The 12219-nt window shown below is 48.2% G+C and overlaps 1 long non-coding RNA gene across 1 annotated transcript; it reads left to right on the plus strand.

Moving 5' to 3' along the window:
• The first annotated feature begins 7438 nt into the window (after nt 1-7438).
• On the plus strand, nt 7439-9488 carry LOC142776898 (uncharacterized). The gene is made up of 3 exons (XR_012887867.1): nt 7439-7695; nt 9009-9094; nt 9459-9488. It is a non-coding gene; the product is annotated as an uncharacterized LOC142776898 (long non-coding RNA).
• Nucleotides 9489-12219: the final 2731 nt, after the last annotated feature.

Genomic DNA, 12219 nt, shown 5'->3' on the forward strand with positions numbered 1-12219 from the left:
TGGTTGTTCAGGGTTTACAAAAAGAAAATGAACCTTCAACTAATTCCACGTTTTGCTGCTTCAGGGTTTTCTCATTGGACCATTTTTTAAAATATTGGGTATGTCGTTTATGTACAAATAAATTTCACTAGCGAATGCTACTTGGTCCGTTATTTAAATATTTGGACACCCCTAGTAGTGTTGTCGCTACCAATGACCCACCATTTTTTTTGTGTGAATGTGATTGGGCATCTCTGAACATCACGAGTGCTTATTGTTTCTTGTGCTGTATCTCAGCTTTCATTGAACACACCCTTGAAAACGCACCTGTCTACAATTGATGCGAATTCGTGACAAGCAATGCAGGTAAAAACATAAGTGTATTTGGTGAAAGTTGCTCTTAATATTGCTGTCAATTAGCAAGAAGGATCAGTTTATTGCACATCTTTTTTATTCTTAGCTTACATCAGTTAACTAAGCATAAGCCTGATCATAAGAACTTGCTTGTTTATTATTGCATTATTTGTGCAATAATGATAAAAACACAAGGTTAGACAGCACGAATAACTCTGCTGAGATAGGAATAAAGTTAACTAAGCAAAGTACAAAAAAGTACGTTTTAATATTCAGCACATGCCAGACAGAATACGCCAAGACTGGTCCTTTGGCCGGCGCGGCGGAAAACGGTCTGTGCGTACAGCTTTCCCTCGAGCATAATGCTGCCACGGTGAACAAGGTCTCGGCTATGCCGGTGACCCCCCCCCCCCCCCCCCCCGCTATGCAGCAGCTCGGATGGCTCGCTGCCGCCTTTGCTGGACAGCTTGTCGAAACGCGAGTAAGCACGCCTGTCGTCGCTGTTGACATGTTTCAGCGATATGTTCACGAAACGCCCGGGTTGCACCTCTCTGGTGAGGCACCGGAGTGACACAGGTGACACACAACCGTGGAAATGCAATCCTCGCCCCGTTATTGCGGCAAAGAGGAAAGCAATTGACCAGGCACTGGATGAGTTGATTGAGACCGGAGTTGTCCAAAGCTCAAACAGTCCTTGGAGTTCACCGGTGGTAGTGGTCCCCAAAAGAGACGGCTCTCACCGGCTCTGTGTGGACTACCGCCGGCTGAACGAGGTCCCAAAGAAGAATGCTTATCCTATGCCTAACGTTGACTCGATCGTGGCTGCCCTAGGTGGTGCTTGCTACTTCAGCACCTTGGATGCTAGCCGCGGTTACCTACAGGTTCATATGGAGCAGGCTGACGCGGAGAAAACTGCGTTCACCTCTCAGAGAGGTTTGTACGAGTTTACCCGCATGCCGTTTGGCTGTTCTGGAGCTGCAGCTACGTTCAAGACATTGCTAGACCGCGTTTTAGGGGACGCTAAATGGCAACACGCCATGGCGTACCTCGACGACATCGTCATCTTCTCTCGAACGTTCGAGGAACACCTTCACCACTTGGTGAATGTCCTTGAGAGGTTGCGTGCCGCCGGGTTGACTTTGAACCCGAAGAAAGCTCAAATAGCTGAGACTCGCATCTCACTATTAGGCTTTACCATTCAGAGCGGTCGTGTTCTGCCGTGCGAGGAGAAGGTACGTGCCACTGTGGAGTACCCGACGCAGGCAAACATTCAGGGCCTGAGGCGCTTTTTGGGCATGGTGAACTACTACCGACAGTTCATCCCAAACTGTGCGGCCCTCCAAGCGTCCTTGACTGCACTCTTGAAAAAGTCGGCCCGATGGAGCTGGGGGCCAGAACAAGAGCGAGCCTTCAAGGCGCTTTCCAAAGCTCTACTGGCCACAGCCGAGTTAAAGCTGCCCGACCTGAACAGGGAGTTCGTTTACCAAGCGGACGCGAGCGACCTGGGTCTCGGCGCGGTACTCCTTCAGGAGCACGACGGCGTCCTCCGGCCAGTCGCCTTTGCGAGCCGGTGACTTAACGCCGCCGAGCGTAACTATAGCGTCACAAAAAGGGAATGTCTCGCTATAGTTTTTGCTCTCCGGAAGTTCGACTGTTATGTCGACGGCGTGCCATTCATGGTGGAAACGGACCACATGGCACTCACCTGGCTTAAGCGCTTGCGTAAGCCCTCGGGCTGCCTCGCGAGCTGGGCGTTACCTTGCAGCGGTACAACTTTGTTGTGTGCTACCGGAAAGGGAGTTCGAACGTTGTGGTTGACGCTTTGTCGCGTGCGCCCGTTTTGGCGTCTTGCACTTGTGTACGCCACTCTCGAGAGCAGTCGCACCAAGCAGACCCCGGGCCCTCTGGCTCCAAAGGGTCGAAAGGCGCGAACCCCCATGGCAAAGTGACTTTGGAGTCGACAGCCTCAAGTGAGGACGCATACTTGGTAGACCCTGTCACGTCCACTGTTATCGTCATTTGCAGAGAGGAGCTGCTCAAGGCACAGCAGGACGATCCGTTTTGTCAACACATCGTTCACGAGCTCAAAGAGCTGAGCTCCCGTGCGGAGCGAGGCAGTCAAGCCGCCGGGCGCGAACAGACAGCTGGTATTGCTGTCGGCGCCGAGTGCCGTACGCAGGCTGGTATTGCTGCGGGCACGTTGAACTCGTACCTGCTTGATGCCGTCGGCGTTCCCCTGCGCTACGTCCCATCTGAAGAAGCTCCGTAGGAGTCTTTCAAGGTGGTGATACCCCGCAGTCTATAGAAAGCCACCCTAGGTTATTTCCACGACACATGGTTGGCCGGACACGCGAGTGGCCTTAAGACTTTTCAGATGTTGTGCAGCTGCGCTACCTTGCCTGACATGAAGCGCGACGCCCTTCACTACGCCCGCTCATGCCGCGTGTGCCGATGCGTGAAGCCACGCGGGGGCAAGCCTCCCGGGCTCATGCAGCCGATCGACTGCCAACAACCTTGGCAAGTCGCGGCCTGTGACATTATGGGACCTTTCCCAAGAAGCCGGAGAGGCCATGTTTTTCACCTGGCTGTCACAGATCACTTCACGAAGTGGGTCGAACTGTTTCCCCTTCGGAAGTTAACGGCACGCGTAATCTGGGACAAGTTCACCGAGGTCTTTATCCGCTTTGGCTCTCCGGCGGAGTTGATCACGGACAATGCGTCCTATTTCACGGCCAAGGTGTGTGTGGATGATGTGCTGCCTTTGGCATTAAGCACCATAAAACAACAACGTATCACCCACAGGCCAACCCGACCGAGCGGATCAACTGGAATCTCAAGCCCTTGCTGACAGCCTTTGCGCAGCAACACAGGGATTGGGATGCCTGTCTTAACGAGATAGGCTTCTCCTTGCGGTCTACGGTCAATCGCTCGACAAGGTACACGCCCGCCTTCCTCAACTTTGGGAGAGAGCTGCCTAACCCCATGGACCACGTCTATACGGGGCGGCGGCGGGGCAAGCGCCGCGAAAATCAGCCCGTCCGGCTACGTGGCGGAACTGCGCTCACGGATGGACGCGGCCCTCGACCTGGAGCGTTCCAACCTGGCAAAAGCGCGAGCTGGTCAGAAGGCTCAATACGACCGGTCACAACGGGATGTCCGTTACGATGTCGGCGATCTCGTCCTCAGGCGCAATCACGTCTTGAGTGACGCCGCCGAAGGCATCTCGGCCTCCCTTTCGGACAAGTGGTTGGGCCCATACCAAGTGCCCACCAAAGTGTCGCCCCTGGTATACAAGCTGGCTGACTCCCAAGGGAGACCGGTCGGCGGTCCAGTTAACGTCTTCGACCTCAAACCTTTCGTTGCCCGCAGCAACGATTTCGGGGAGGGGGAGGTGGTCACCGAACTGCAGGGAAACCGGGATAAGGCTGGTTCCAAACCACACCACAGGTACAACCTGCGAAAACACACTTAGGCTGATTTTCGCCCCCGGCAAGTAGCGGGACGTTATCCCCTCCATGTAAGGGAGCGGATATTTATAGCTGCTGTGCGAGAGCCTATCCAGCAGCAACAGTAACGGCTACCTGGCGAGCTTTCTGCCTGGAAACACCATTACACGCGCTGCGCGCGGGATATCCACCCAGTTTTTAGCGCTCCTGGCTGCTCGAGTGAGAAATGCCCTTTCCCCGGTGGCTCACTCTCTCACTGGGTATCTTCCGCGTAGTCGGCGGGAGAAGGAAAGCGTGTGTCTTATTGGCTCACGCAACCTTCAATCCGACGGAGTAGGCTCTCTTTATTGGGCCAGCCTGTTGCGCTTCCGGGGCCGCACCTTCAGTTGCGTTTCTGCTTTTCACCGACACCCCAGCATTCGTGATGTTTTGCTTGACGGCCCGTTCCTCCAAGAAAAAGCCCGGGAGACCAGTCGCGCGCTGTTGCGAAGCATGCCTCCGACGACGTTACGAAGGGCGCCACAAAATCTCGCCGCTGACTCCACTGTTTCGAAAGACGGTGATGCCAACACGGTCCCGAAGGCGCCACTGCTTCGGACTCCACCGGGAAGGTCAGCAGCCGTTTGGTAGCGTAGGTTTCTCAGCTCGCGACTGCTTCTGCGCAGAACTGATAGACGAGCGGCTGAGACGACGGTGAGTTAAACAATGTTTATGTACAGCATAAATACAAAGGCTTTACAAGTTCAGCACTGGAGCCGCCAGCTTAGAGACCCGAAGAGCCGAGCTCTCCTCTCCAACACATTGTTCTACTGCTCGCGATGCGCCGCAGGGCTTTTTTATATGCACCGGGTGGATTATTTGAGTAACCAAATGTCCAACGAGAAGCACCGCTGGTCGTGAGGTCAGAGTTCTCCAATGGGGTCGCCGCTGGGCCACGTCATTCTCATCGAATCTGGAGCCGCTGCTCTGCACGTGGCTGCACCCAAGGGCGAGTGACGTCGCCTCGCATGGCGTCAGACTTGCCATACAGGAAGTCACCGATTGCTTCGACGGGCTCGCTGGCTGAGGTGACTCACTGTGCGTGCGTGGCAGAAAGGCACCGCTGCGTGATGACGCCGTTGAGTTGTTCGCGTCAGGCGGGTTGCGGGATGGCCTTGACACAGATTGCCTTTTTCAGAGGCATGGACATTCGCTGTGGACTCGCAGGGATAACAGAACCCCCGCAGCCAGACAATGCGCCGGAAAGACGAGCTGCTTCCACGTGGCTCGGATGTCAGGCACGCTCGTTCGCCAGGTCCCTCCAGGTTCGCCTCCAGGGCCATGGGGAGATTGCAGCTACAGACTCTGTTCCGGTAACACATCCCATTCTTGAGGAAGGATCCCAGCTCCACTGGCTTGTCGCCACAACTTGTCGACCAGCTTTGCTCGTCTCTTCTGACGATCTTTGGTCTCAGCACTTGTCGATGGTTCTGCAACTTGTCAATAACGGTTCGACAACAGACAACACACGACACAAGCAAGCGCCCTCGGTCACCCGACCGAACACAAGACGAAGTATATTACAACCCAGTTACGTGTCTAGCAGAATTTCGTTCCCTCTACATCAAGAGGCACATGTGGGACACAAGACTCTTAAAATTAGAACTCACATTTTTACACGTACAACAACGCAACGAAATAGAATACAACATAAAGTTGGCTCGTTGAGCTCACTCTGGACGAGAGAGCTCAGCTAAGGCCATGATGAGGACAAAATTTTGCCCCAAATCACAAGCGAGAAACCGAAAGGTGGAGAAGGTACTAACTGAACGCACGGCTCAATCCGTCTGCATTAGCGTTTACACAGTAAAACATTTTGCACCCAAAAGGGTGTAAAAAGGGTGCTTTTACGAGAAAGCACTCAATGCAACACCCTTTAACACCCATAAATGGTCGATTGAAAAAAAGCACCCCTTTGTTTGGGCGCTTGCCTCGATAGCACCCTAAAATAGGCTCTAAGGGTGCTTTTGTGCCTGAAAAGGGTGTAAGTGCCGATTCATCACATGAAATATGCAGCATAAGAAGAACTGATAATTATAGTATTTAGGATTTTACGTCTCAAAAACCTCGATATGATTATGAGGGTCGCCGTAGTGGAAAGCTGCAGAGATTTTCACCATTTGGTGTTCTTTAATGAGCGCTCATATCGCACAGTGCAAAGGCTTCTACCTTTTCGCCTCCGCCTTAATTCGACTGCCACGGCCGGCATCTAACCCACGACCTTCAGATTGGCGGCCGAGCAGCGCAGCTACTGCACGAATATGTGGACCTTACGGCCTAATTGACTTAGAATGTGTGAAGGTGCTCTCTGAATACAGCAGAATGTCAGCAGAAGCAAATCGCGTTTCATCTATAATGGCAATTACCTGCAATCCATGTTACGAAAGCTTTCCTTAGCGTTGGTTATAAGCTGCATGTTTGCTATGGATTATATACACACAAATAAGGTTCGCCCGAGTATGGGTGTGTGTGCGTGTAAGCGCGATTGTGTGTACACCCGTGCATGTGTGCGTGCGCGTGTATGTGCGAGTCCATGCTTGTGTTAAGCGTGCCTGTGCACATGTGTACGCCCATGCATGCGTGCGTTTACGGTCGCGTGTGTGTGTGGCCGTATGTGTGTATACGTGTATGTGTGTGCGCCTGTGAATAAGTATGCGTGTGTATCAGCCCGTGCGCCCTCGCATTTCGTGTGTGTGCGTGTGTGTGTGCGGGGGGGGGGGGAAGGCGCTGCTTCTTATTGTTTAAGGTCCCACACCTGTTCAGACTGGGAGTCTATATGGGAGGTGGCTTAAGGAATGGCGGTGGTCAACGCACTGTACACGGACTATTCAGTACATGGAAAACAGCTGCACATTTTCGTACCTGATCGTTGCTTACGAACTTGCTGTGGTAGCTGATTAGGTCCGCTGAGGTGCTTCTACGCTCGAAAACGTGGGTTATGACCAATTCCCACGGAAAGCTGTCACTGCACTTATGCACAACCATCGTTTATATTAACAACGTTTAACAAGAACGGGCCCTGCCTTTGCTGCAGGTGCTTAGCTAGCTCATTGGGTAACCATACGGAATTATGTGCTGATCGTGTGGTCAGCAAAAAGTTTGTTATAACAACCTCGGCACGTTTCGTGGCGCGTGACAAGCCTTCTAAACATCCGCGACTGTGGATTAATTTGTTCCAGCTTCGACTACGCATTCAGTGTTTGCGGCACCATACGCAGAAGTGCCAGACAAAGACAATGCAAAAAGAAATTCCTCTGGAAAAAGGTGTAGCGATGCTCTCCCGCTAATGCCACCGAGGACGAAATAATTATTGTTTCTGAACATTCCATGGTGCACTTAGTTTCCCGCAAGTTTTGCTTCACTATTTTTCGCCAACTGCAATCGCATTCCGTGAAAATACTCAAAGAACCCGAGGCTGGTAAATAACCTGCGTCGCTGTGCGGCTGGCTGGAAGGAGAGTTGCCATTTACAAGGAGTCATTCCGCGTCGAACCGCCGTCCGCCGTATGCGCCATAGCGTTTGCCTTTCGGCGCCGTCCTGGCGGGTTTCCCGCTCCTCCCCCCCCCCCCTGCTCACCCCGGCCAGCGTTGCTCCCACAACGGCAGTGTAGATAAGCGAATAGTTGCGTCACCGAACGCCTGCGTCGACAGCTGCGGCGCCGCCGCCAGTGCCTCCTCCTTCTCTCTCTCAACGTTGCTCTCTCTGTCTCATCGTCTTTCAAATGCGTTGCGTTGGTCTGGGGTCTTGGTCGCTGTGTGTGTTCTAGCGAACAGGCACATATTCAATGGTGGTCACGCATGACACCGTGTTCGAAGTGACGCTCGGATTAAGGAATATTCATGGAGTGGCGGACACGGACAACGTGGGCCTGTTGACGGTGAGTGTACTGTTTTCGTAGGTAGTAATCATACAGCGCTAGCTGGGCGCCTGCAGCTGCTCTGCCGAAGTAGGCTGCCAGCCATTTACAACAGCATGCGTTCGCGGGTCTGTTGCAGATGCCCGATTAAACGTGTGACTTAACGAGTTCACACTGCTATGCGCGATGTTGTGTAATTGCCTGCATCCCTCATACAGTCAGTGATGTGATCACTTAACAAGGGCGGGATTAGTTGCTGATCGCACATTGTCTCTACACTGCTCAAAGTGATTGATATTGTTTTAAGATGTGCTTTAGGCTACATCATAATAACATTTCTATTAATACTCAAATGTGCAACGTGCTTCTGTAGGTGTAAGCGTAAAAAAAGAAAGAAAAAAATTTATGTACAGAGGCGCACTGTACGAAATGACTTTTTTTTTTGCTTAAAGACGGTATAGTTGGAGGTGCTGATATGCCGCGATGGTCCCAGCACGTGCGCCTCGGTCTTTTCAGCCATTTAGGACAAGTGTCACAAGCAACAGGGAAAGATCTAGCAGACTTCCAAAGGCGCGTTGTTATGGCCATCGCCATGCGTTGTTTTCCCTCGTTTCTGTTTGCTGTTTTCGTGCTTCGCTTTCATCTGCGATAACGTTCAGCGTTATAACAGAATCGAGAGAATATACGTGACTGTTGGAGCTATGTGCGGTAGCTCTAGCATAAGCCATGGCTGGTGCAACGTAGTCGGCGTCCGCGCGCGTTGGTGTCGTTCGAGCGCTCTTACTTGCGTGATTGTGTTTAACTGAGTATTTAGGCACAGGTTACGTTTGTAAATCCCGTAGTCAATAATCGCTAATAGCGTGCCCCTGATTGCCATCAGAGGATGGGCTTGGTTGTCGAAATATGCCAGATGCTTTTTCTGAAAGCAAGCTTTGATTTTTTTTTAGAAAAAGAAGTACTTTCATACGTGCAAGGCAGGGCCCATTGCAGGCCCGCAACTCTTTAAAAACTGGACGAGCTATCACATCTTTTATCAAATTACAATGAATTAAGATGATTGAATTATAGATGACGAATTTCTGTGCTAGATAAGGTGCACCAAACACATGTTCGCAGCCCTACGTCTAGAAAGCAGGCAAATAGGAAGCACAGCGTCAAAGTTGGATTAGATTCCATTGACGGAGCGTCTTGTGAGGGTAGAAAGAACGAGAAAATTGTTCATTTTTAATGCCCTTATAGAGGCAGTCAGAATTGCACTGATTGGTGACTTGTAACAATTTCTCAGATTGTTAGAGACGTCATTAAAGTCAGTAAATCTTTTACTTTTTTTGAAGACTTCTTCGCTAGTGCCACGCCCAAGATCATTTGTTCTCATGTAAAAGAGAAAGCAGAGATGTCTTCACTGTTTGTACATGAAGAGGTAAGCTTCTTGTGCATTTTGATTAATGTTACATGTTCTGAACGTTGTACTTTAGGAATTGTTTTTCACACTGGCTCACTACCCTAGAAGGAATTTGATTCTTAGGTGAGTTCAGGCTTTCGTAAGTGCCATTTTTGAGCTGTAGTCTTACACTTCACCTCATTTCGGGAATTTGCTGTATGCTGGAAAACCCTTATCTTCATCATACGAAATTATTGGAATGTATGGGTTGTATGCTTCGAGTTCAGTGTAATGTCGATTACACGCCATTTCGAAGGATACACACTACACATTCTTTATATACGGTGCTGCCAGAACAGCACGAACATCCTTTTAAGAGAAGTCATATTTGCTCTTATTACAGGATGAGAGGGTGCCGCTGACGTCCTGCGTATCTACCCCCCGGCCCCTGCCTAGAGCAAGCCTACTTCCTGAACCTCCGCATGGATAACCAAAAAATCTTCCGTGTCAGTAATGACGAAGAAGGAGTGACAGCACTGATGAGTTGATTTTTTTTTATTTTCAACATTGTCTACAGCCGCAAGGCCTTTAACAACCACCGTGATTGAGCGGCTTTTTCTCGGCGTGAGTTTGGAGTTTATCAAAGAAGTTGTTCAGGCAGTACGACGCTGAAAATTTTAGTGTCACAATGCCTGAACAACTTTTTCTAGTGTGGTCATGGTAGATGAATAAACATTGTTATTTGTGTAAATTATTTTGCCTAAATATAGCTGGACCATTCCATGCCAAACGTCCCAGCCACTTTGGCGACCATCTGAAATGTATTTGAAAAAAAAAATGTGCTGACTTACTGCGTTGAAAACAGTAAACTGCTTGAATATTTCAGCGAGAAAAAAAGTTTTGTTCTTGTGGCTGGCTTATAACTTCCTGGCATAATGCCGTCTTTGTGCTGTTTGTGAAGAATTTTGTTTTAAATCTACCGATTATTTCTTCTTAATCAAATTCGGTCTACCTGTTAAGTAAATGTGCTTCTGTAAGGTATTTGAAGCTCAAGAATATTATTGCAGTTTTTTTGCTACAGTTGCTTCCAAGAATAAAGCCAAAGTGTGTAATGTTTGCATTTTTTATTGCAATATTGGACTTATCTTAGCAGTGAATACTTACTCCACAGAAAGTATATTTTGAGGAAAAAATATCTTTAGACCTCTCAAGCTGCTGAAATATACGAGAAGATATCACGATTTCACAAAATTGTGATTTTTGTCCGTATTGAGTTGCAATTTGCTGCACGTTGTGATACAATGAAAACTCATCATTATACCTAAATTGTAAGAAAATGAAATTCTTTCTATAATAAAAATCTTATCGCCAAAAGGACAGGAAAGAGCGCTGTCAACTGAACTTCATTGAAGGTGCTACGAGCGTTTTTATACTGAGCACAAGAACAGGGCTCATCTGCAACAACGCATGTATGACCATGACAAAATAATTTTAACCGAGAAAAGAATACTCTTTTTCGGAAAAGATAAGTGAAGGTGTACTGATGCATTGATCCTTGGCCTTCCTGATAAAAAGTTCTAAAATCTCTCATTTTTCCTGCTTGCTTTTTTTTTTCAAAAACCGTGTTTTATGAAAGCTAGGACTGCACTTACATTCTTTACGGTGTTCGGCTATGAAACTACTATAGCCCTTCTTAAAATTTAAAGCATGCTGTCTTGCTCGATCATTGAATCATTGCCCAGTTTGTCCTATGCTTACTTTTCCACATGTTAGCGGTATCTCATACACACTAGACTGGCATTCAGAAAACCTATTCTAGTGACGAATGGTGCAAGATTGACTATTGCTGTTGCTGTAAGTACATGCACTTTTGAAAGCTTCCAAGGGGTGGAAAACAACAATGTCATATCTGCTGGCTCTTTTCCTAAAATTGTGAGACACTTTATGTACGTAGTATTGTGTAACATGCAAAGGTCATTGGTCATTCTTTTCTTGTTTTGGTCCTGTTTTCTTTAACTTTACTTTCTGCAGGAGGGTTTTGCAAACGAATGTGATGATGCTGTTGGGGTACTGGCTGGTGCTATCAGCCCAGGAGTGCAAATAATGTTCTGCCTTTTGATAGTGGGCATTCAAAATTAGTAAAAAGAGGAATTTACACCTCATGTATTCAGGCCACCCTTCAGAAATCATGTTAGCACAAGGGTGAGGTCAGGCTTAAAAACCAGATTAAAAGACTAAAAGATGCTGGATATCCCAACAGAATCATCACACCCATTTGCGAAACCCTCCTGCAGAAAGTAAAGTTAAAGAAGACAGGACCAACAAAAAAAAAACAATGATCAAAACCTTTGCATGTTATACCACATCACGTGTCTCACAATTAAAAAAACAGCCAGCAGATATGATATTAACGTGTTGTTTTCAACCCCTTGCAAGCTTTCAAAAGTGTGTGTACTAAACAGCAACAGAAATAGTCAATCTTGCACTATTCGTCACGCGAATAGGTTTACTTAATGCCAATTTAACATGTGTAGAAGTATTTTTTATCAGGTAAACCAATGATCAGTGCATCACTACACGTGCACTTATCCTTTCCGAGAGGGAGTATTCTTTTCACAGTCAAGATTATTTTGTAGTGGTCACACGTGTCGTCGCGCATGAGCACGGTTCTTATACTCCGTATAAAAGCGCTCGTAGCACATTCATTAAATTCAGTTGACAGTCGGTGCTCTTTCTTGTCTTTTCTGTCTCTTCCTGAAGTTGTCGCGCTGTGACTAGCACACAACCACGATGAACCAACTCGCCCAAATTAAACTCTTGTTACATAACACGTATACCGATTTCCGTATAGAAAGAAGGAGCGGTGCTTTTAAAATAAAAATTTTCACATACAACACCTAGACGGCATTCCAGGAAGTTCAGAAGGCAGCCACGTGGCCAAATATTTTTTTTCTTCTAAATATTCCAGAAGTTCACTATTTTCAATGCAGCACGAGTTTTTCGAGTACATTTGAGATGGTTGCCAAAATGGCTGAGACATTTGGCATAAAATGACCCAGCTGTATCATTAGCCATAATTATGCATTACCTCTTTTGTTTTTTGTGTGTCCTGACACAGTTTTGTGTTCGTTTTTAGCTTATTCTGTTTCTGATCAATGTATTGG

The sequence above is a fragment of the Rhipicephalus microplus genome, chromosome X (genome assembly GCF_043290135.1).
Source record: "Rhipicephalus microplus isolate Deutch F79 chromosome X, USDA_Rmic, whole genome shotgun sequence".
Taxonomy (NCBI): domain Eukaryota; kingdom Metazoa; phylum Arthropoda; class Arachnida; order Ixodida; family Ixodidae; genus Rhipicephalus; species Rhipicephalus microplus.